Source organism: Neomonachus schauinslandi, chromosome 16 (assembly GCF_002201575.2).
Source record: "Neomonachus schauinslandi chromosome 16, ASM220157v2, whole genome shotgun sequence".
NCBI classification, from domain to species: Eukaryota; Metazoa; Chordata; class Mammalia; order Carnivora; family Phocidae; genus Neomonachus; species Neomonachus schauinslandi.
The window spans coordinates 58879415-58900859 of NC_058418.1; the positions used below are offsets into that span (position 1 = coordinate 58879415).

At 49.1% G+C, this 21445-nt stretch overlaps 1 protein-coding gene across 1 annotated transcript in view; it reads right to left on the reverse strand.

Annotated features, from left to right (window-relative positions):
* ANKRD11 (ankyrin repeat domain 11) overlaps positions 1–17889 on the reverse strand; it is a 114061-nt gene extending 96172 nt beyond the window's left edge. The window contains 1 exon segment of the mRNA XM_021705665.2: positions 17839–17889. The gene's annotated coding sequence lies outside the window, so the exon portion shown is untranslated.
* Positions 17890–21445: the final 3556 nt, after the last annotated feature.

Here is a 21445-nt window from a genome sequence, read left to right on the forward strand (position 1 = left end):
GAGAGAGAGAGAGAGAGAGAGAGAGAGAGAGAGAGAGAGAGAGAGAGAGGGAGAGCACAGAGGGAGAATGAGAGGGAGAAGCAGGCTTCCCGAGGAGCAGGGAGCCCAATGCGGGACTTGATCCCAGGACCCTGGGATCAGGACCCAAGCCAAAGGCAGCCGCTCAACCAAATGAGCCACTCAGGTGCCCCCCACCATTTTTTTTTTTAATTCTTAAAATAAGAAGGAAAGGCATGTGAAAGTTGGCTTTAAAAGATGGAACTTGTTAAGTTCAGAAGAGAAGTAGCAAATATATCCAAAGTGCCCTTCTTCAGAGGCCATCACCATTGAAACAACACAAATCGAGAAATTTTGAATCACCCTTAGATGTCTTTGCTGGACAGTGCTATGCCAACTTCCCTCATGAATGTCAGGCTGAAAGACAAAGTGTAGTTACCCCAGGACCCGACCAAGACCACCAGAGGTCAAAAGTATTGGGACTTTCAACATGAATGGAGCTAGAGGGTATTACGCTAAGTGAAATAAGTCGGTCAGAGAAAGACAAACACCGTATGATCTCACTCACAGGTGGAATTTAAGAAAACAAAGGGGGTAAAAAAGAGGCAAACCAAGAAACAGACTCTCAACACCCTGATGGTCACCAGAGGGGAGGTGGGGGAAACAGATGAGGGGGATGAAGGAGAGCACCTGTCGTGATGAGCACTGAATAATGTATACAACTGAATCACTATATTCTATACCTGAAACTAATATAACACTGTACATAACTGTACTGGAATTAAAATTAAATAAATAGGGAAAATCTGTCTAAATAAAAAAAAACAGGAAAAGATTGCCAATTGGATTTTTTTAAATTTATTTTAGAAAAAGAGAGGGGGGAGGGGCAGAGGGAGAGTAAGAGAAGCAGACTCCCCACTAAGCGCAGAGCCCAACATGGCACTCAAGCCCACGACCCTGAGATCACAACCTGAGCCAAAACCGAGAGTCCGATGCTTAACCAACTGAGCCACCCAGGAGCCCCAGCTGGATTTCTTTAAAAGGCAATACCCAACTCCTATTAAGGCTGCCTACAAGAAACCCTCTTTAAATATAAAGACAAATAGTTTAAACTTAAAAACATGGGAAAGGATGCATGCTAATACTAGTCAAAAGAGAGAGTAGCTGTTTTAATATCAGACAAACTGGATTGCAGAGCCAAGACCATCATCAGAGATAAGGTCATTTCATAATGATGAAGAGGCAGATTCATCAAGGGGACGTAACAGCCTCTAATAACTGAGCTTCAAAATAAAGTAAAAACCGATAGAACTCCATGGAGAAATACACAAAACCACAATCATCAGAGACTTCAAGACCCTCTTCTGAATAACTAATAGGACAAATACACAGAAAATCAGTAAGGAACATGACTGCCCACCTCTAAAGGATAGTAATAAGACTCATTACCTGATATATATACATGGAATATTATGCAGCCATCAAAAGGAATGAGATCTTGCCATTTGCAACGACGTGGATGGAACTGGAGGGTATTATGTTGAGTGAAATAAGTCAATCAGAGAAAGACATGTATCATATGACCTCACTGATAGAAGGAATTCTTAATGTCAGGAAACAAACTGAGGGTTGGTGGAGTGGGGGGTGGGGTGGCAGGGATGGGGTGACTGGGTGATAGACACTGGGGACGGTATGTGCTCTGGTAAGCGCTGTGCATTGTGCAAGACTGTTGAATCTCAGATCTGTACCTCTGAAACAAATAATGCAATATATGTTAAGAAAAAAAAAGAAGAAGAAGAAGGTAGCGGGAGGGGAAGAATGAAGCGGGGGAAATCGGAGGGGTAGACGAACCATGAGAGACGATGGACTCTGAAAAACAAACAGGGTTCTAGAGGGGAGGGGGGTGGGAGGATGGGTTAGCCTGGTGGTGGGTACTGAGGAGGGCACATTCTGCATGGAGCACTGGGTGTTATGCACAAACAATGAATCATGGAACACTTCATCTAAAACTAATGATGTAATGTATGGGGATTAACATAAGAATTAAAAAAAAAAAAGACTCATTACCTGGATGGTGGTGTTTAAACTGAATTCCCACCCCCACCCCCCCGCTTCTGCATGTTTTATTGCATTTTATACAACAGGTGGAAAAGGGAAAAAAAGAACGTTTGTTTCTTTTCTGAGAACTTCAGGATGGGCCTCTTGGTCTGTTTTCTAAACAAAAGGAAAGCAGTGAGGCCCAAGCTGAGATTTCTCAGGGCAGAGCACGGTCCCTCATTCAGGAACATTCACTGAGTATCTGTCTTGCAGGCTACCCTGACTGGACCGTAGAACCTCGCTGCATCTAAGTCCTAGAGGACAGGCTATCAGAGGTGACCCAACACCACCCACAAGCTCATCAACAGCCTCATGCCCGGGGCCTGCACTGCTTAATGCCGAACTCCTGGACCAGAACAACCCCCCCAAAGGCTGCTTTTTTTCTGAACACTAAGTTTTGGGGGGAGGAGGAGGATCCACTGGAAACAGCTTTTTTTTTTTTTTTTAAGATTTTATTTATTTACTTGACACAGAGAGAGATAGCGAAAACAGGAACACAAGCAGGGGGAGTGGGAGAGGGAGAGGGAGAAGCAGGCTTCCCGCCGAGCAGGGAGCCCGATGAGGGGCTCGAACCCAGGACCCTGGGATCATGTCCTGAGCCGAAGGCAGACGCTTAATGACTGAGCAACCCAGGCGCCCCTCCACTGGAAACAGCTTTTAACCAATTCCATTATCTAAGCAAGAAAACACTCCAGAGTGAACCTGTATCTAATCACCCACTGGTGACCTTTCCTAGCATCTGAAATAAACGACTGACCCTCCACCATGCCATTTAGCAAAGGCACTTTGATACCAATTTACTCCTTCCTCCACCACCCCAGAACTGATAAAGCTTAAAACCAAGTAAGATGCTTCAGTTATCAACTCTGAATAACTGTTAGACAATGATCTCAAAGCACCCACATCCACTCCAGAACTTCCCCTGCTACCCTATCCTTGTCCACTCCACTGAAACGGGAATCGGGGAGCAGGAGTGGGGGAAAGAGGAGTAAGAATGTAACTTAATCCATACAGGCCTGGGAAAAACTAAAAAGTGTTCATGGTGACACATAAACGTGTCAGCTGAATTAGCAAAGGGACGTCCCCAGAGGTCTGAAGTAGCCCGGTACAGAGCTGTGTGGCTAGGGTTTAAGTTCACTCGGCTCTGCTACAGCATCCCAGGAAAGCCCAGGAAAGCCTTACATTCTTCGTGTTCACTTGTTCTGTTGTTGTGGGTCTCATCCCTTATGCCCCCCCCGAACGAAGGAAGTCCTCTTCATAGGAGGTGGGGAAGCGTGGCTAACAAAGAAGAAAGGCCTGTTTCGAGTTGAAACAAACAAAAACAACTACTAAATTGGGCTTCAGACTAAAGCCTCACCACAAATATTTGGAAATTAAGCCTGACTTCTTGGGTTCTTCTAAGCGGGTTTCAGTCTAAAACACATCATTGCTATTGCCTCTTGAGACCATTTTAAAGCCTTAAAATTGCATAGGAAAAAATAACATGAAGACTATACAACCTACACTTACTAGGAGGTTTAAATATGTAATAATGTACAGATTAGAACACAGGGACCTCATTTCCCAAAATAGGAAAATGACCCAGAATACCCACACATTATCCGTTCAGAGAATCTACTACGGCGGGAGAGATTACTCTTATACATTTTTTCTTTTTTTTTTTAAGATTTTATTTATTTATTTGACAGAGAGAGACACAGCGAGAGAGGAAACAGAAGGAGGGGGAGTGACTGAGCCACCCAGGCGCCCCAGCAGCCTTTTGTTTTTAATTCTTTAGGCCAGTAATTATGATCTATGCTGTAAAATCCTGTAGGTATCTTTCAAATGTAATTCCCATATAGGAAGTGATCTCTTTCAGGTTTTATTGAGATGAGGAGGGGAAAACACTCTTTCTTATCTGTCAGAGGCTTTTTTTGTGTTAGGATGAGTGTGTTGGTTGTTGAGAGTGGCAGGGCATGCTTGATGGGGTTGAGGCCCTTTGTTTTCCGTGACCTGGAAGCCCAGTTGGGGTTACAGTCTTAGCATGGGGCACATTGTGGGTGGACCAGCAAGGACCCCTGAGCTGCTCACCTCTGCACTAGATTGTGCGCAAGGCTGCTGAGTGCTCTGCATCAGGACGGCACAAAAGGGGCCACAGAGGAGCATCCCTGGGAGTCACTTGCATTGCTGGATATACATCATCAAAACTGTTGGTCAGGACCCACTTCCATTTTTGACAAATGGCAGTGTGAGCTTTCCTTATTTGTAGCCTTCAGAATTACATCAATCCCTATTAAAGAACTGTCTTTGTGATTCTTTTTTGGCATCAATTTTTTTCTAAATTGATAAATTCCAATAAAATCTCTAAATTCCAAATAAAAATGGTAATTCTCACTGTCTGACATATTTCTTTCTATTGAGTAAATAACACCTGTTGGTGCAAGATGCCATGTGAAACTCGACTGGGTTTCCGGGTCAAGAGTAATGGCGTACCTGGAATGCTTGTTGAACGTCGGGCATCCTGATAGGTGGTGAACAGAAGCATGTGTTAGAAGGGGACTGTGGGTCAGGAATCCCAGGGAGGCAGCACGAGGCTGTCTCCTTGGCTGCTCTGGGACCGAGGGAACGCCCCACAGAATGTGGGCTTGGGAAGCAGAGCAACCAGATCCTGGAGGCGTGGTGACTAGAAGGACAGTCGTCCCCACAGAGACAGGAGACAGAAAGAAGGGGATGGTTGGAGAAGCTGTGGTTTGGGCATGATGGATTTGAGGAGCCCATGGGAAAAGGGACCATTGTAAGGGTTGTGCAGGGTTTGGGAGGCCATTTAGGACAGGAAGTGGAGGCCTGGAGTCCCCCACATGTGTGTATATATGTGTGCATGTGCTTGCGTGCACATGTGCACGTACACAGACATACATACACACACACGGAGAAGAGGCAGGAAAAAAGGGAGATTTGTTTATGAGCAGAGCAAACCAACAGAAGCACCCTAACATAACACAGTAATCTTCAGCAGGCAGATTTGATTTTTTTTTTTTTTTTTAAGATTTATTTATTTGACAGAGAGAGAGACAGCGAGAGAGGGAACACAAGCAGGGGGAGTGGGAGAGGGAGAAGCAGGCTTCCCGCCGAGCAGGGAGCCCGACGCGGGGCTCGATCCCAGGACCCCGGGACCATGACCTGAGTTGAAGGCAGACGCCTAACGACTGAGCCACCTAGGAGTCCCAGGCAGATTTGATTTTTTAAAGAAATTAAAAGATGGGGGCGCCTGGGTGGCTCAGTCGTTAAGCGTCTGCCTTCGGCTCAGGTCATGATCCCAGGGTCCTGGGATCGAGTCCCACGTCGGGCTCCCTGCTCGGCGGGAAGCCTGCTTCTCCCTCTCCCACTCCCCCTGCTTGTGTTCCCTCTCTCGCTGTCTCTCTCTCTGTCAAATACATAAAATCTTTATAAAAAAATAAATAAATAAAAATCTTTAAAAAAGGGGGGGGGGTTGCTGGGGCCCCCAGGGTGGCTGAGTCAGTAAGCATCTGACTCATCTACCTTCGGCTCTGGTCATAATCTCGAGTGCCGCCATCGGGCTCCATGCTCAGCACGGAAGCCGCTTGGTTTTCTCTCAAATTTTTAAATCCAGTGACCAGGCTGACTAAAAGGTAAGATTAAATAAAGTGAACAGAGAGTAAGCAACATGACTTAAATAATGTGAGAGAATCCATGTACGACAGGAGGTGCAGGGTCGGTTCTGAGGCAGGAAGAGCCATGCGAGGAGCGTGTGTGAGCCCCAGCCTGCCACCGCAGCGCTCATCCGTAACTCTGGCTCGAGAGAGAAGACCGAGTCAGAGGAAGGGAAAACACAGCTGAGGATGCATGCTGAACCCACGAGCACGCACCCAAGGACAGATACACGTCCTCATTTTGAGGGGGCAGAGCTTTACATTTCCACAAGAACTTCGGGAGAGGTTCACTGCCCAGGGTCCACTGAATCAGGAGCCCCCTGAAAATGCACACTACTGTGTGTACTGCAGGGAGATACCGGACACGATCAGATTCTCCTAAGGCCGTGAAATTTCTAGTTATGGATAAACACTTAGGGTGACTTGGTTTGTTCAGCTACATTTTTTCACACAGACTGAACAGCTACATACAGCTGTTTCAAAAATGGGGTCCAAACCCTTGGAGATCCCTGCAACCCTTTCAAAATGTTTCCCATTATAACACTGCCTTTTTAGCTGGGGTAGTACCTGCACTGATGATGCAAAGGTGATGGTCTAAATTTGCTTGAGAGCCTCCATGATAAAGCAGTAATTACTAATTTCATTAAATCCCAAGTCTCCGTGCTTGTCTTTTTCATAGCCTATGTGACAAACTGAGAAGTGTGCGTGAAGCATCTCTTCTGTACACCAAACAGCTGTCTTGAGTACAAGCACTGTTCCAGGGGACATCGCTTTTATGGGAAACAGTGACTGATTCACAAACTCTTGTTATTCTGGCGTGGGATCTTGCAGATCATTTCTGGAAAATAACAAAACAAGACTGCCATTATAAGGGAAACACCTAAGCCAATTTATTGCCAATGCAAAGCTTCTTGTATTGGTCAAATATCAGAATTTTGGCAAACTCCCCACCACGAGCAGATAGCTTCTGAGAGCATTAAGGCTCCCCTGAGAGGTGTGGCTGCAGAAACACCCAGCAAGATGCAGGAAGTCAGCATGTGGATGATCTGAATAACTCGGCAAACCAAAGCTCACCAAGTCACCAACACACCATGCTGCAAAACCAAACACCAGGGAAAGACCAGGGGCCTGAACGTGGCCACTGAGGAGCAGCCCTCCTGCCCCACAGGGGCTCCGCGCTGCCACTGACCTTCACCCTTTGTGCAGTCTGGGTGTTTATATATAAAGAAAATCTCCAAAATTAAGTCAAAAACTATTCAAGTACTCTTCCCTATTCCAACTACACATTTTCTTTGTTTACTTTAACCAAAGCAGTATGACCAACCCCACGTGCTGGACCTTTCTGCAGTCCTTGCTCCTTCTACAGAAACAGGAAATGTAGTCCCCTCTGACTGAGGTATGTGAAGACCAGCAGAGCATCCCCTGTTGGCTATGGGTCAGGGACACAACAGGCCCATTTGCGTTGTCTGGCTGCGGCATGTTCTTTTTGTGTGGCAAGAATAAAATCCTATTTTAAATTTTACAGTGTCCTTTTGTAAACCCCAACCCAGTATCACTCTCTGAATGTCAAGATGAAAGATTATATAGATTTGGGAGGTTTCAAAAGAAAAATACACCCCAGGGGCGCCTGGGTGGCTCAGTCCATTAAGCGTCTGCCTTCAGCTCAGGTCATCATCTCAGGGTCCTGGAATCAAGTCCCACACGGCGTGGGGGCCTGCTTCTCCCTCTCCTTTAAAAAAAAAAGGAAAAGGAAAGAAGGGAGGGAGGGAGGGAGGGAGGATGGATCCAGAATCATGTAATGCAGGTGACCTCTAATTTACAGACGAGGAAATGAAGGTCTCCATGACCGGTGGGGCGGGGTGGGGGGGGGCCTGCAGCATGTGGTGAACTGAATGGTTCCAAGTCACCCCAAGTGCCCGTGGTCCCTCTTCCTGGGACGTGCACTCTGCCAGGTAGGATTTGGCATCAGAGGACCTGAGCAGCAATCCTGTTGCAGAACTGACACCCAAAAATGATCAGAAAGGACCACAGGACACTCTATGTGTTCAGCAAATGAATAAAATTAAATTGTTTTTGGAGAACTTGGTGACATCTTGAAATAGTGAACTCTTAAGTGTTCTTAACCCAGGTGAAGAATCTCGAGTCTACTCTCTGAAAGAAAAGCGAAGTGGCGTGAGCTCAGACACAGTGGCTGGACACACTCAAGTGCGCTTCCCAAGGGGTTCGGGCAAGGGCCTCACATGTCTCTGGACCAGGAGGTGCCCCCTCAGAGGCCCCAGAGAGACTACAGCCTGGGGCTGTCCTTCTCCCTGGGTGGGTTTCAGCGTCACAGGGACAGTTTCCTGAGGTGGACGCCTCTTAAAACCACTGGGCAGACGCCTGAGGAATGTGGAGGCAGGAGAGAGCTTGTCCCCTGCTCACCCCAAATCCCATCCCTGCCCCAGTCCCTGTCCACCCCCAAGCCCCCAGAAACAACCCAAAGTTGCTTTTGGTTTGTTTTAAATTTACACCACTTTGGAGCAAACAGATTTGGCAAACTGTGAAGGCCCCAAGCACTAGCACAGGAAGGTGACTCGGGCCTCTACACACGGGGACACTTTGGGGGGAGGGGGCAGGCTGGAGGCACAAAGCAGAGACGCCACGTCCTCCCATGCTCCCGACCCGCGGTGTAAAGCACAGCAGCACCCCCACGGCCTCCCCGAGCTGAGTGTCTCTGCCGGGGCCCTGCCTGGGCACGCAGACGCGGCAGCGAGTGACCTCAGCAGCACGTCTACATTAGCACATGCAGCAGTGCTAGGAGCTACACAGTGTGAAATGCTCCCTCCACGCTTCAGGTGAAACACTTCCCAGAAAGCCCCGCTGACAGGAAGACTCCGCAGCCCTCCTGCTTTAGGACCACTGTGAAACACCCACCGCCTGCCAGCTCAAACCAGCCACAGAGATACTCTCCAACCATCACCGTGTGGCCCTGTCACTCGCTGGTCTCAGGCTGACCCCACAAGAATGCAGAGCCGGTCTGTCCCTACCAAGTCTAAGACCACGTCGAGCACGGCCTCGTTTCCCGGAAGGTCTGTGCTGCATGGGGGAGACACCTCGGGAAAAGCCAAAACCCCGCTGTTGTACACCACACTGAGGCTGAACGTAACAAATGTTTGCCCAGGATTTAGCAGCTGGTGGTGGCTTAAGAAGTACTTTCCCATCAAAATGATGTGGTTTGTCCAAATTATCTTCTCTCCTTATTAAGAGATGGATTCATCTCATTTTTTTCTTGATTTCAAGTTGTAAAAGTTGTCCAGCTTTTCTTTAATAAAATTTTGTAGGTTAAAAAAGAACACCACCACGACTTCCCCAAACAACAGTGCCAAGTGCCCGCACACAGACGCCGCCAGCCTCCAGGAAGGGCACGCCGCGGGGCCCAGCTGTGTGACGGCACCGCGCTGCGGACTCACCCCCCCTCCACAGGATCCAAAGCGAGGAGCAGCTCTGGGAGTCAGCCGGGCGAGCGGCCAGCCCGGCCTCCCTGAGGGCTAGCGGGACCCGCGGGGAACAGGCTCACCTGAGAAAAGGAGCCCTCTGGCAAGGCAGCGGTCAGCACACTCCTGTGGGCACGTGGTGCTCCAGCTGACTTGGCGGCAAATGCCTCTACGAACACCCACACCTGAGATACCTGTAGGCCCGCAGAAGATGGACTACAGGAAGGGGGCCCAAGGCAGGAAGACGCTGCCCGCCCTGCACACCCTCAAAGGCAGGGACCTGCTGTAATTCCTGTGGAGGACAAAGAGCCACAGCAGCTCACCCCGCCCTGCTAGGACCCCCAAGCACATGGCATTAAGGGGTCTGAGGCAAACAGGAGGCCACACTCAGTCCTGAGGCAGATGCAGCTCTGCCCAGGAGAGGACACAGCCGTGGTCGCTGCCCTGAACCCCGAGCGGGAGATGCTCTGAGCGTCACCTGCTCCAGGAGCACAGAGGCTGAGGCTGTGCTCCCCTACCCCCAACCCCACAGGGCTGCTCGGAGAGCCCACAGCGCCACGGGTCTCAACAGAGATCCGGTTTTCAACCTGTTCGCGCCGTGTAAATACACTGCTGAGCTCTGGTCGGCATTCTTTTCTCTATTGTGGGCACCGTGAGCTCATCAGCAAGCAGGAGAGGACTCAGCTCAGACCACCAGAAACGCAACATGTTGTTTTAAATTAAACTGAAATCAGACTTCTGAAAAGAAGCATCTAATGGTTTCTTCTCCCCACAAGGCACCTGGGTCATGGTCAAGAGCAGGCCCAAGGCCACGACCGCAGGCTCCCTGCACATCACCCACCTGACAGCCAGGTGACACCCGGGCAAAGCAGGAAGGAAGACACAGCAAAACATCTCTCCTTCAGTGTCCTCACAGCACTCTCTTTTCTTTAAGATCTCTCTCTCTCTTTCAAGATTTTAAGGGGCGCCTGGGTGGTGCCATCAGTTAAGCATCTGACTCTTGCTTTCGGCTCAGGTCCTGATCTCAGGATCGTTAAGACTGAGTTGCACACGCTGGGCTCCTCGTTCAGCGTGGAGTCTGCTTGACACGCTCTCCCTCACCCTCTGCCCCTCCCCCCGCTAGCACCTGCATGTGCACACTCTCAAAAAAAATTTTTTTTAAAGAATCATACTATTCACTCTAATAAATTATTAAAAAAAAAAAAAAGATTTGGGGGCGCCTGGGTGGCTCAGTTGTTAAGCGTCTGCCTTCGGCTCAGGTTGTGGTCCCGGGGTCCTGGGATCGAGCCCCGCATCGGGCTTCCTGCTCCCCGGGAAGCCTGCTTCTCCCTCTCCCACTCCCCGCTTGTGTTCCCTCTCTCATTGTGTCTCTCTATGTGAAATAAATAAATAAAATCTTTACAAAAATAAAATACGGGGCACCTGGGTGGCTCAGTCGTTAAGCGTCTGCCTTCAGCTCAGGTCATGATCCCAGGGTCCTGGGATCGAGCCCCACATCAGTCTCTCTCCTCGGCGGGAAGCCTGCTTCTCCCTCTCCCACTCCCCCCGCTTGTGTTCCCTCTCCCGCTGTGTCTCTCTCTGAGAAATACATAAATAAAATCTTTAAAAAATTAAAAAAAAAAGATTTTAAGTAATCTCTACACCTGACAAGGGGCTCCAACTCACAACCCCAAGATAATGAGTTGCGTCTTCTACCAACTGAGCCAAACAGGCACCCAGTCCCCAAGGTTATTTCTAAATGAATCTCAGAGCAGATTTCCCCCCAGAATCTGTGCCCTCAAATAATTTTCACTAGCTTATAATAGATGCCCTACTTGGGTAATAACGAGGAGAGCGCACATTTGCAAAACAGCTACTGACAGAGCCTACCTCAAGCAGTGACTTGCCGAGCACGCTTCCTGAGGACAGATGTGATTACGTTGAAGGCAAGGTGTGTCCTTTCGGTTCCTCATCAGGAAACATGCTCCTGGATTTCCAAAGTGTCCTGAGAACCCTCCCGGACACCCCAGGCCCTTAGGGCTCAGAGTCCTCCCATGTCCTTCCAGCTCTCCCCTACGTACGAGATGCATTACAGTGAATCTCAACTGGCCTCTAGCAAACCTTCAACCAGAAAATCGCCGGGGTCCTAAATCCAGGTATGCACTTTGTTTTCTGTTTCTTAATGATAAACACACAGCAAGGGGTTAGTGCTGTGAGTCGGAGGCCCTTGAAGACCCAGTTACTCTGGACGACAGCACATGCAGGATGGCCTCCAGGCAAACACATTTTATACCCACACTGTGGCCAGAGCACAGAACTGTCCCCAGGCCTCACAGAAAGGCAGGGACCACGTCCCCAGCACTCACCAAGTTGGGGAGAAGGAACCCAGCTACAAACCATCCAAACCAGCCAAAGAACTTACAAGCAGTCCTGGAGGAGAAACAGAAGGGCGTGAGGGGTGAAGACACCAACATGAGCCATGGGAAAAGGACAGCTGTGGTGAGAGAGACAGACGCATCCCTGTGCTCAGGACCTCGGGGGACAGAGAGGACAAGCAGAGCTCAAGGCAGGGGAGCAGACATGGAGCTGGCTAGATGCAGCACGTGCCCACATCAAACTATCAGGAGAAAGACGCCCTTCAAGAAGATAGGCCCGAGTGTCGGCCCTGAGCTCACCAAGCACAACCCACGACATCGAACAAAGCCATGCCCCCTCCCCAGGCTGTGCCCTGCCCAAGTGTGCCACTGCCCAGAGGAAGACGCATAGACAGCAGTGGAGAGCACGAGGAGGAGAGGTGAGGGAGCGTGACGTGAGGGCTACAGACAGGCCAGGCCACCACGACGGCAGCCCAGAGACACTGAAGGGAAGGGAGCACAGAGAGTGGACGGGGAGGATGGGCAGGGACGACGTTCAGTAAGCCCAGCAGGACCGACCACTGCAACGTGCCGCCCCCTGCCCCAACCCCACCTCATCAGTGCCAGGACCACCACAGCACAGGGAGAGCAAAGAAATTAACTCCTTTGCTCATACAATAAAACTCCAGCTTCCACTTAACTTTAAAAAAAAAAAAAAGGCCAGACGGATCAAGCACTAGGTCAGGAGCAGGACCTCATTCCCAGTGTGTGGGGAATCACGGGTGTCCTTCCGCAGCTACAGACGCAGCATGGTGGTGCTGCTCCCCTGAAGTGCCCCAGGCCACAGCCGCACGCCTGTGAGGCCGTGGTTCTGGCAAGAGCACTGGGTGCACACAGCCAGCCAGCAGACCACCTGTGCCTGACTGAGCAGCCAGGAACCCTCATCCTGGCACCAAGCGGCGCAGGCCTGTACGCTCGTCCTCCACGGCAGCAGGCTCCCAGGACGAGGCTACGGCCCTCAGGACACCACTGCGTTATGTCAATGAAACAAGCCACTGCCGACAGCCAGCCAGACTGCCACATAAATGGAGGCAAGGGGGAAAGGTGTGTGAAGTGCCAACCCTGTTGGTAAGGGGCCTGACGAGGCAGAGAAGGCCAGGTCCGGTAGCGAGCTCCCTGGGCAACACAGAAGGAAAAGGACGACAGGCAGAAGGCCTTTAGAAATGGGCCTCACCCTGGACAGAGGTTTTGCTGATTCTTTCCCAGAGCCTCCCTCTAGCCCTGGCCCATTTTAAGCACATCACGTCTGCCCAGGAGCAAAGCCTTGGGGGCAACAGGTGCTGGGGGAAGACCTCACTCCTCTATTAAAGAGGAGCAGATGTGCCTGGGGCACGATCGTAGGACAAATCTAAGAGAGGGCCCCAGGGAATGCCAGCCGCTACAGCAAACCCGCACAGCCTCCTCCCTTCACTGGGCTTCCCACCACCCTCCTTCCATCCTCCCTGAAGTCAAGTGCTAACATGACTATGTCTTGTATTTATGTAAGGACCCTGAGACTCCAACACTCACTCTGCCACCGATCAGCTAGGGAACCTTGAAAACTCTACTACCTGAGGCCCTCCTCAAAGGAGACCTAGAATCATAAGACTAAAAACGTGGAAAATGCTACCTATTTTCTTGGGTTTTGTAGAGGGGGAAGAGAACATAACATGAAGGTATGTGCCCCTCATAGGCCTCAAGAGTTCCTGGAAGATGCAAATCAGCAGGCATTCTTCAATGTGATTTTTCCTACGGGTAGGGGACACAGATGCCCCAACCGGCCTCTGGTAAGGTAGTTCCAAGAAAAGACTCTGAGCAGAAACCCAGAACAGCAGTCCCAAGTGAAGAATGCCAGAGAGCCAGCCCCAAACATAGTTGTTTGTTTTCTTTTTTTTTTTTTAAGTGAGGTTTTAGTTTAAGGAGGTTACGTGAGCCTATGCACCTGATCATAGCTTTTCCTATAAAAACCACTCAAAATATTCTCTGGCTACCGCCACCACCCCCCCCCCCCCCACCCCCCGGCTCAAGGGCAAACCTTCCTCTGCCCGGGGGGGTCCCCCCACCCGGCTGTCTCTGTGGGACTCCAGCCCAAAGACTGGCTCTGCAATCCCAGCCCGAAGCCAGCCGCTCAGGCTGCAGTGTACCCAATCACAAACACTCTGAGAGACCCACCTATAAGCTCTGGGTGGGGCCACACTGTGTCTCCATTCCTTCCCCACGAGCTGCGGCCAGCATGCCCACGGATCCCCTGTAAGTCACTATGCCCACGAAAACGCAAAGGCACCAAGAAACATGGGGGCGGGACAGTGTGGGAGGAGGTGAGCTAGACAGTAAACTTTTCAAAAGAACGAAAATCGGTTTTTATGTTAATGGAAGTTTTAATTATAACACTAAGGTTTAAAATATGGTATTAGCAGGCCAAAATACCCTAGAGCTTTGTAAGGTTTCTTTAATCAAATCTGGGCACAACTAAATGGGCATCTTTCAGCTTGAATCTCAACTTCCATCTAACTTCATAACATCTTCTGCTATCCTGTTAGAGGGCTGAGTTTAACATAAAATAGGCGTACCGTGGAACCAGATGGGTCACCTGAGCACCACGTGACATTCTGGTGGGCTCACTTGTCTCCAAGGCAGCATCTCGTCAGCCATTAGGATGCAATGTTCAGAACTCTGGTTCCCACTAACAAAAAATGAACAAGAATAAACTGTAAAGAGGCAGCCACGCGTGCTGTGCTCACAGACTGCTTCTAACGGCCAATGAGCACGGGGCTGGCGGCTGGGCCAGGAAGGACTGCTGCTCCTACCAGACGAGCCCGGGAGCACGTTGCTCTCTGTTTGAATACCAGACGGCAAAACACGTGGGGGTCCGGAGGGGCACCCTCCAACCTTGCTGCTCAGGTAGGACCCCTGGAATTGCCAGCACATCAACAGCTGGTTCTGTTGTTAGCAAGACCTCCAGTCCCTGCGCTCTTGGGGACGCAGGGCCAAGGGCCAGCCACACACCCCTCTCTACAGTAAGCACCACCTGCGCAGGGCACCCCACTCAGCGTCACATCCAGGGACCCCGAGACTATGCCTTGCAAGTTCAATGTTTTAGCAAGTCAAAAGGCAATCACTTGTCTATTTTAAATAGAGGTGTTCAACTAAAAGTATAAACCATTAAAATCTACATCTCCGCTCATATAAACACTACTTTTATCATTACAACATGCTACTTTCAGAAACTATTTTGTTTATGTTTTAGAAACATAATTCAGGGGTGCACCCGGGTGGCTCAGTCAGTGAAGCGCCTGCTTTCGGCTCAGGTCTTGATCCCAGGGTCCCAGGATCGAGCCCCGCATCGGGCTCCCTACTCAGCGGGGAGCCTACTTCTCCCTCTCCCTCTGCTGCTCCCCCTGCTTGTGCTTGCTCTCGCTCTCTCTCTCCCCTCCCCTTTGTCAAATGAATAAATAAAACCTTTAAAAAAAAAAAAAAAAAGAAAGAAAAGAAAAAGAAACATAATTCAAACTTCCTGTCTCCCAGCAATCATGAGTGTGACACGCCCATGCCACCGGGGGTCAGGGCTGACTCTCGTGTTCACACGCTAACCTGCCAAGAGCCACGTCCATCTCAGCCCTCCTCTCAAGAGGCCAGGACCCTCCACTCCACCAAGCAAGATGTTGACAAAGCAAGAATCACACCGTTACTGAAACTAGAGTTTTATGCTAAAGAAAGGTTAAAAATTCACCTAATTATTTTAAAGCTTATATTTTCCTGGAGCCTTATCTCCATTAACAGGGCCACTGAATCTTGGAAGCAATCTTCAGGATGGCTGTCACCATTACCCCTTCACAGGGCGGGGCCCGAGGTCAGAAGAGCTAGGTCAGCCAGCCCAGCACACCCAGCCTGTTGTGGACCCTGTACCGCAGCCACGCCTGGAGCATCTCAGGGCAGGGCCAGCCCAGGATCCATCCAAACTGGGCCCCTAAGTGATGCTCAGTCGGAGACAAGTGCACGGGATTAAATACTCACGGGACTTAAACAAGCCCATCTCTGGCTCAAATCTGATCTAAATGGCTCATATTCGACCTTAAGAAGTCAAAATATAAAATTAAAAATAATGATGTGACTAACAATGAAAAACTGTTAGTCTATACAATTATTCTATTTTTAAAATTCTGCGTTTTGGGGTGCCTGGGTGGCTCAGTTGGTTAAGCGTCTGCCTCTCGGCTCAGGTCATTATCTCGGGGTCCTGGGATGGAGCCCACGTCAGGCTCCCTGCTCAGCGGGAAACCTGCTTCTCCCTCTGCCTCTGCCCCCCACTCATGCTCTCACTCTCTCTCTCAAATAAGTAAAATATAAATAAATATAAATAAATAAATACATGAATGACTGAATGTAAAATTCTGCCTTCTGATTCCAGGAGCCGTCCTGGAGGGCAGACCTCAGCAAGCTAGCTGCCCGTAGTGCTGCAGCCCCGCCCCCCACTAAAACACCTGAGCCACTGGAGACCTCACATTAGTAAGAACCTTTATCTTTAGTCAATCCAAACACTATTTTTTTATTTTTTATTTTTAAGATTTTATTTATTTATTTGACAGAAAGACACAGCGAGAGAGGGAACACAAGCAGGGGGAGTGGGAGAGGGAGAAGCAGGCTTCCCGCCGAGCAGGGAGCCCGATGCGGGGGCTCGATCCCAGGACCCTGGGACCATGACCTGAGCTGAAGGCAGACGGTTCACCGACTCAGCCACCCAAGCGCCCCAATTTTTAAAAAGACTAGTATTTATATTTCACAAAACTGATAAATGGCATGAGATACCTTGGGATATTTTTGTGATATGGTCAAAAAAGCAAGTGCTTCCTATGTTAGAAAACCTTCTAAAGATTAATGCAGCACCTATTGCTCTCAATCCACCAGACCAACTGGGCCAACCCAAGAATGTGCCCGCAAAGAGTCACTAGTAACTTGTTTTAAGCAGGAAATACATTATTTTGAATCACCAAATACTTACTAAGAACCTACTTTAGGCAGCATTTTCTTTTTCCTCAGTATAGACTAAGACCAATATTACAGTTTCCAAACAAACACAGAGCTCGGCCTCCTGGTGGGAGTGGGTTTGGCTCCCCCTCTGACCGCACGGCGTCCTTCTCTCCTGGACCTAGTCTCTCCATGGCCGCCCCACTGCCTGAGACAACCAAGCTGAATCCATACAAACACCCTGGACAACCACGCTGGAGGGCACTTCCAGGGCACTACAAAGCCTGCCACTACCCCACCTCATCACCAACACATCCTTCTAACCACTAACCATCCCGCAGATTAAGAGAAGACTACTGGAGGCCGACTGTCAGAGACATCTACGATTCCTGTTCCGTCAAACCTTATCGTCACTCCCAAAGAGACCGCCAGGAAACTTCCAAGTGGCCTGACTCTGTGATGGCTGAGATAAAGGACAGGTTCTGTCAGATTAAGGACACTCAACCAAGGAAGCAGCAGGAGAGGCTGCTTTCATGTTTGCTAGGAATAACAAAACAGTGGATAATACATCTCTGGACTATCTGCTTTGAAACAAATGCCTGGCCAAGGTACGAAAAACTAAAATGAATCAAGAGTTTTCTCTTGTACCGTCATCAATGTACTTATCGGAGGAGATAAACTGCCGGCCAGTGCGGACACATCCCCCAAGGAGGGGACTTTGTCCTAGGGCAACAGGTGCTTGCTGAGGCCTGAGACCAGGGTCCTTAAGGAAGCAGCTGGCCCTCCTCACAAAATCTGCCCGTAATTCCCAGAAGGACGCACACAATCAGGCAAGCTAGCAAAAGATCCCTTCCTTACCCACCAACCAAAGTCCCAGGAATCGCCCGAGTAGCTGCCCAGACACACAGGACACGGGACCAGAGCACAGCCGGGCCTCCGCTGCTTCCCCCAGAGGAGGACAATTCTCAGACCAGAAAAGCTCTTCTCTGTGTGCACAGAGCACAGAACAAAGTAGTCAGTACTGGGTCCTGGTGGTCTCCAGACTCCTCGATGATGAGCCAATCAGACAAAGAGGTTGAACAGCCTGGGACGCCGCCCACAGCTCACCACCACTGCTCTGACACACCCACATCCAACAGACGCCCAGGACGGCACCCACGACACTCAGCCAGCCCTGTCAAGCCCACGAGAGCCAACGTGGAGGTCTAGCATTATCTTCTGACCCCTTTTCACAAAGCAGTGAAAATAACAAAGTGATGAACGGCGGCAGTGCAATAAAATATTTACCGATTCCATAGCTTAAAGTTGATGCTGATGAAGACCGTCTGTTACGTCCCCTGAGGCGCGTCCCAGAGCACGGCTGTGCACATTCTGAAACGAGAGAGCACAATTAGCTCCTGTATTTCTACCCCAGTGCTTTGTCCAATCTCAGTCTCTCCACTTGGACCAACCATTTCTTCTAGGCTACCTTCCTTCATTTCACTCAACTCGAGACAACAAAAAAGGTGTTGAGACCTGTGTTTGGCTGATTTGGGTTATAAAGGGAGAAAAAGGCCATGAAAGGGGCTCACACCTGATGATTTCCTTTACGGCACTTACCCAAATGGGAATTTCTGTTCTCAGTAATTTTTCCTGGAAAACAGCATGCAGAAAGGCCAGGTTAAGGAAAGAACACTTGGTGGGCCCATCGCTCTCCCTGGAGATGAGGCTTCAGGACTGAGACCTTGAAGGGTCTTTCACAGACTTTTCTTCTCACACGGAATTCAACAGAAATCTCACAATTCTTAAGCTCTTGTCAAAGTTACGCATTTTGCATCCTCTACGGATGTCCTGTCACACTAAAAAGAAGACGTAAACTCTCCCCCAGTGACCCACCTCTCTTGGCCTCTCGGTGCAGCACACACCGCCCCCCCAACCCCGTGCCCAGCCTCCTCCTGGAGCCTCCCACCTGAGCAAATAAATCAAGTGAACACTGGCCTTGCCAGTAAGAAAAGGGGAGACTACAGCACAGTGTCATGAAGAAAACGGACTAACACAGTATTACCTCCTAGGAGAGCTCTGAGATCTTCAAGAGTAAAACAAGCCAGGAACAGCAACAAGAAAAAAACACCATCTGTTCACGACCCTTTTCCCACAACCCCATTAAAACATCGGAGTCTCTTCCATCTCCAAACACATCACAAGTATGGAGTGTGTAAGGCAGTCACACCCGTGGACAGGAGGCAGGGAGAAAAGCTCTCAAACACGGTATCCGTAGGAAGCAGGATTCCCCCAGTCCTCGTTCAGGCTGCCAACCATCTCTCCTGACCTGTGCTTACACGTGGGTGGGTGTTTGCAAAGATGGAGCAAGGTTCTTCTGTCCCTATATTCCTGTACAGGATTTTCCAAAGCTAGGACCCAAGGACTATTAAACACAACATGGAAAAGCAGCTTCCAATAAACAATATTTGGTTTTATTGAAAAGCAACAAGTATGTGATTAAGCTTTTCAATTTTCTTTTTTCTTTTTTTTAAGATTTTATTTATTTATTTGACAGAGAGAGACACAGCGAGAGAGGGAACACAAGCAGGGGGAGTGGGAGAGGGAGAAGCAGGCCCCCCGCGGAGCAGGGAGCCCGATGCGGGGCTCGATCCCAGGACCCTGGGATCATGACCTGAGCCGAAGGCAGATGCTTAACGACTGAGCCACCCAGGCGCCCCGCTTTTCAACTTTCTTATAAAGACAGTAACAGAACAATATAGAAAGCACGATGAATGTCTACACTAGGAATACAGCAAATAATACAGCAAATCTACCTTTACAACTCTGAAGAAAACTTGAGGTTTTCTTAATCCAAGGTTTCTCAAGCTCAGCAGCACTGACACTGAGGGCTACATCATCCTCTGTGTCCCGGGCACCGGAGGAGGATGCTGCGTGGCAGCCCAGACGCTGGGCCACCAGATGCCAGCAGCACCCTCCCCCCAGGCTGGCACAACCAGAACGCCTCCAGACACTGTCCTCAGTCCCCTGAAGGGCAAAATCATCTAGGCAGAGAACTAGTGCTGTAAATCCAACTGCTATTTGACAAATAAGGAAACCAAATCAAGTTTAGTTGTCTACAGTCATGCAAGGAATCAAAGGCAAGTTGGAAGGAGAACTCAGGTCTCCCAAATCCTGGTCTAAAGGTCTTTTCATTCTAAGGGAAAACACTTTAGTAATTAACCCAGTTATTTCTGGAAGACAATACAAATTAAGAGCCTCCAAAATATTTATGCCTTTTGACAGACTAACCTCATTTCTGGGGCATACACACTGAAGAAATGTTCTAAGATATGAAAAAGCTTCATGTGGCATACACGTTCACATGGGCAACTACCACCACCAATGCAATCATCAAGCTACATTTTCAGACAGAAACGCACCGGACCACACCTTTTACTGTAGGTTTATGGCTACAGCAGTTCAAAGAGCACGTTCCCAGCCCAGAAATAAAGAGATGGGTGAAGACAGAGTACAGACGAAGACCATGGAGACATGAAAAGCCAGTGTCCAACACAACTAAAGGGTGACCAGGAGAGGCAGAGGAAGCATTCAACAGATGGGGCAGCTGCCCACCCACGTCTAAGGGCAAGGCCACCCTCACAGGCAGCCTCACCAAGAATCCATCTAAAGCAATGGGAAGATGTTCCCACCTATGGGACTGGCAACATGGACAAGACAATAATCACAAGTGCTGATGAAGTTTGATTCGTGCAATCTGTGTAAGAAAAATGACACAGATTTTTGAGAAAAATTAGGAAATACTTTTAACATTAATGGTGGTTATCTCTGAATAGTGGAGCAGTGCAAGATTTTAAATTTATCTTTCTAGTCTCTCATATCTCACTAATGCCTATAATGAGCTGGGTACTACATCAGGGATACAGAAAAAGCTTTTTAAAAAGCTACCAAAAAAAGAATGAAATCTCACAGAGTGCCTAGGTGGCTCAGTCAGTTAAGCGTCTGCCTTCGGCTCAGGTCATGATCATCCCAGGGTCCTGGGATCGAGTCCTGCATCAGGCTCTCTGCTCAGCAGGGGTCTCCCTCTGACCCTTCCCCCCACTCATGCAATCTCTTGCTGTCTCTCTCTCTCAAATAAAATCTTCAAAGAAAGAAAAAGAAACCTTGCCATTTGCAATGACACGGATGGAACTCGAGGGTATTATGCTAAGTGAAATATGTCAGAGAAAGACAAACACCATGCAACTTCACTCATATGTGGAATTTAAGAAACAGAACAATTGTGGGGGCGGGGGGGAGGAAACAGAGACACAGGACAGACTTTATTATTATTTGGGGGAAAAAGAGTCCAAAATTACTAATGTTTTCACCACAGTCATCCTTCTGTCTTCCAAGGTAACCCCAAGTTTTGGAAGACTTTACTTTTACAACTGTATTTAATTCAATTCAATTTTTATTAATCAAAGACCTACAGTTGCTAACCATAGTTTCTGATCAGCATAAGATGATGGATTTTTTTTAACCTATGTTGAGTGTTGATAAAATCCAACCAATACCAACTAATCATGCTATCTTCAGTTGGCCCCATACAGCCTTCCTTCAAATTACTTTCACGCTGCCCAAGGCTCCTTTATTCCCCTCTCTTTACCGCCTTTCCAATGTCCTAAATGCCTAGGAATCCAAATTAGCAAAAGCCTGGTCTTACTGCACACAGGCCTTAGCGTGCAGGATTAAACAGCATCAGCCACTGTGTGCAGACCTGCAGTTCTCAGGAGGAGAAATCAAACGCATCTGCAGAGATGGCAAGGGCGTGTGTCTGGGCGGACAGGCTGTGTCCCGCAGCACTCAGAGTGCAGAGCGCGAGTGCCCTCCAGGGACCAGACCGAGCTGCTTGGGACTGCCGTCTCTGCAGGCC